The sequence below is a fragment of the Mauremys reevesii genome, linkage group 14, assembly GCF_016161935.1.
Source record: "Mauremys reevesii isolate NIE-2019 linkage group 14, ASM1616193v1, whole genome shotgun sequence".
Classification (NCBI taxonomy): domain Eukaryota; kingdom Metazoa; phylum Chordata; order Testudines; family Geoemydidae; genus Mauremys; species Mauremys reevesii.
The window spans coordinates 40,480,094-40,484,412 of NC_052636.1; the positions used below are offsets into that span (position 1 = coordinate 40,480,094).

General features: G+C 48.6%; 1 long non-coding RNA gene across 1 annotated transcript; it reads right to left on the minus strand.

The window, feature by feature from the left end:
* Nucleotides 1-1,770: 1,770 nt before the first annotated feature.
* On the minus strand, nucleotides 1,771-2,858 carry LOC120381672. Its single transcript, XR_005588130.1, has 2 exons — nucleotides 2,552-2,858; nucleotides 1,771-2,491 (listed from the first exon to the last, which is right to left on the minus strand). It is a non-coding gene; the product is annotated as an uncharacterized LOC120381672 (long non-coding RNA).
* Nucleotides 2,859-4,319: the final 1,461 nt, after the last annotated feature.

The window sequence follows — 4,319 nt, forward strand, 5'->3', positions numbered from 1 at the left end:
TTAACACTAGTTTCTTTTTGTTTGTTTTTACAACCCCAAAACAACACCAATTTATTATAAAACAAAGATTGTACCCACCATATGTGTTTTTAACAAAATTGACTATCCTTTATAGTCAAATGATTTTTACTTATATAACCTCTTGCCTGGATTATTCACAGACAGTCTTATTGCTTAATTTCCTCCAATAACTACAGAGTTAATTTTTAACTTTCCTTCTTTTAACTTCCTCAAACTGCGGTTGCCTGCTTGTATGGGCCCGATCCTTTTTTCTTGCTACATTTTTTTCTTTTCATGGGCACAGGCATTGTTTCACTACCAATTTAGCAAGGAGGGCGGGCTTTTGACTTAACCCCCCATCTATCTATTTACATACACACATCACATTTTGATGCATATTATTTATTAATAACATTTTTATATGTCTAGACTTAATACAATCCTTCTCTGAGCCGGTGACAACCCCTCAGCACTGAAAACAACAGCATGAACAGCACAGTAAAATTCCTCTCTTGGTCTAGTTTGAGAGAGGGTTTACTACACTTTGGGAAGTGGTCCTGCTGGGTTTAGACAAATTTCAGCCAGTTGGGCAGCCCCAATGTGCCCAACCCGGTTGGCATGATCGGCTCACAAAGCCCACAGGGAGGGAGAGACTTTAACCAGCTATTCCTGTTGCAACGAGGAAGGGCTGGGGTCAGTCTGCTCCTTCAGAGTGTCCTTCTGAAAACCTGCCAGGACCTCATTGTGAGCGGGATCAGACACATCCAGATACACACCATTTGGGGTACAACAGATTGCACAATTTAATTCACAAAGCAAATCTTTTGATATTTCTTTCCCTCGGGGCCAGTGGAGGCCGGGCAACAGCTCCCTGCCTACTTTCTAGGACCATAATATGAGTATATATACGTGGCAGGAGTGCCCTTCTCTGGCATGGGAATCTACCTAGATTCCCCTTTTGCCCCCATTACGGATACCGGGCAGACAATTACAACCTAGCTGACAGGCATCCCCAAAGGGCTAACTATAAAACACTTAACAGACATGCTAGCACAGTGGACAAAACATACAACAAAACACATCACACCCCTTTGCCTCTCTCACCAGCAGTCAGGGTGTAACGCTCAATTATTTCAGCATTCACTGGCACATCTACGGGCTGTTAGCTTCAATTACTGACAGCTAGTTTTACGGCCCCTCCACTGTCTGCCTATTGCTGACGGGAGCCTTGGCCAACCTTATTCTCTAGGACCACTCCGGGGTTACTCACTTCCCCAGGGTTCATAGCGACTTCTACCTCGGGGGTTCTAACCCCAAACCTATAACCGACACAAAACAACCTTCACAATACAGGCATGGCGTTGACAAGGAGTGCACCCCTGAGGTGTACAATCCCGTCAAGGTCAAAACTTCCCTTCAGGGGAAATTGCAGTTTTGGATCATTTCTGGTATACCAATTCCATTTTTCTAAATATTTACACGTCGACGACCTATAATGTACGTACATATAAGCAGCAGGCGTGCCTTGGGGTGGGACCGGCAGGACTTTCGATCCTTTGGCCCCCATGCTCACCACAGCACACTTCACTCAAGCCAATCACACCAGGATGCTAACTCGGGGGTTACCACAGTTCTACACTAATGGCCCAACTCGGCCTGCCCTTTTTTCATGGCAGGAACACAAGGGAGCAGGTTCCCAGGCATTTTCCCTCTGGCGAACCTACAGGAAAGCGGACAAGGGGGGCGGGCTGACTGAACAACCCGTGGTCCCCGTACGTCCCTCTCCAGCCCTGGGCACCAGCCTTCAAGCCAACGGTGCTGCAGTAGCTTTTGAGCTGACGGTACGGTTTCCTGGGGCTTCCCTCCTCTCCGAGGAAGGGAAGGGAGCTTATGGCTCCGGGGGAACAAAAGGGACTCTGCGGCCTTTTACAAGGCAGTGTTCAAAGAACGGTCACAGGGCCATGGGGATATGGAGGGGTAAGGGCAACAGGATAGGGAACAACACAAGCACCCTGACTGGTTAGCCACTTACCAAAGCCTGCCAGTCAGGGAAGCTTTTCAATCTCTCTTCAAGCGGGTTGTGGAGCTTGCTTTCCACAACCAACAACACTCCGGCTGCTCGGCCTTATACACACACACAGGCCGCACGGCCTCACTCACACTGGCACGTTTCCTGGCACAGCTCGCCAGGGCTGAAACTACCCCTGGTCCCTCCCAACCTAGTGGCTCCGGGACGCCGAACGCCCAGCTCTAATAGGCGATCAGTTTTCTCCGGACCCAAAGAGCGTGGTCCGAGGGGCTGCCGGCACACCGTGACCCCTGAACACCGGGCCGAGGCAAGGCTCAGCCCGGGGTTGAGCCGGATACTCAACCTGACCCCTGACACCGGGCCGAGGCAAGGCTCAGCCCGGGGTTGAGCCGGATACTCAACCTGACCCCTGAACACCGGGCCGAGGCAAGGCTCAGCCCGGGGTTGAGCCGGATACTCAACCTGACCCCTGAACACCGGGCCGAGGCAAGGCTCAGCCCGGGGTTGAGCCGGATACTCAACCTGACTCCCGAGACGTCTCCCGACTGCACTAGACACCCGTTCCCTCCCAAACCCCAGCTCGAGTCTATCAAGGCCTAAGTAAGGGCCTCAGGTGTGTCTGACCATGTCCCAAGGTTGGATCCAGCTTGTGACTTACCCCAGCCAGAGCCTACGGACCAGTCCTCTCCCAAGCCCCTGATATCAGAGATTTCAAAAGGTCTCTTACCTCTCAGATGGGCCCTGGGGTTGGAAGGGAACTGCCCGCGGTCCTCTGATCCAGGGATGTCATCTGTGGATCCCGGACGAGCCCCCAAATTGTCGTGGAAAAATTGACCACGCCTTTGATTTTGGGTCAGACACACTGAGGCACTTTTATTATAGTACAAGCATGCATGCAGGGAGAGGGTTAAAACTCCCCTCTGCCTGTTACAAATTTTACCGAGCTTATAAAGTTTAAAACCGCAAATTAGCATTTACTTAAAATACCCTTATTTGGGAGTATCAGTTGTGACATTTGCAAGCTACTTCAGTTTTTTTTCATACATGGTGTTTCCTTTTATTGTTTCTGGGCAGTTTTCGTTGGTAGTCTGCCTGCCTGTAAGACCCCTCCTTTGCGGTTGCATTGGATAAGGCTCAGCATTCTAGCTGAGCTTCCCTCAGTTCCCCTTTCTCTGGTTTCTTCATCACCCCCCCCCCCTCATGCCCCTGATATAGACAGACAAGAATTGCAGAAGTTAACCTTTGTTCTATATAGCAATTGGGTTTTGCTAACAGACCTGGGCCTGAAAGGCAGGGGTTAGGATGCAGTTTGCTTCTGACCCTATGGGTGGGGGTCTGGATCTTAATTGTTAATAACGCCTTATTGTTTACCAAATTGCCCAATACAACTACTTCCAATAGAGTTGCACAGCAAGCCCCCTCCCAACTACATGTGCGCCCACCTACGTGCGGCTACATTGTACAAGACTCTTTATTAATTTTCCATTGCTAATATGTTGTTATACTAGGCCATGTTTCACAATTATCAGTAGGCGTTGGTTCCCCTTTCTCCTGTTGGCCTTTCGATTATGCCATACCAGCTATCCTATGTCTTAATATCAAGCTGACCTATAATGGCCTAATGTTAATTATGCTCAGCTAATTCAACATGGGGCAAGCGAGACACAGTCTGGGGCAAGTGGGACCCCTTAAAATCCCTAACATTTGGCAAATACAATCCCTAGCTAGGTAGAGATGGGAAACATGGAAGTGACTTTTCTCTTCAGCTCACCCCTGGGAGATGCTGCAAATGTGTAGAAAATGAAATCCGTGTTGAATGTGCTGTAGTTGCAGAAAGATACCTATTTTTAATAGAGACCTGACATTTGGTGTCTTACAGGGATTCTAAACCGCACCTGAATTTAGTCCCTAATTTAAATCTGTGCCACCAGATTAAAGAAATAAAAGGGCACAGTAGGGGGAGTTGTACCTCACTGTCGCTACTGATCTGTTGTGCGGTTGGTCTTCTACGCCAGAGAAGTGTAAAATTACTCCAAGTAAGGTCAAAGATTTGACAAGAGCTCAGGTAGAAATTGCAGGTACTAGTGGTTGATTTTCACCCCTGAGATGGAAGCTGTGGTGACCTGTGGCCCAGGTAAACTATTTTTAGAACCTGCTCCCTAGTTAAGTGGCATTGGTCACACTCCTGAAGGACGCCATGATTAAATTGGGCACAACTGTCTTTTACCATTTGGATCCAAAGTTAGATGAAGCACAGAGAAACATCTGATTCCTTCAGAGCCATTCCATG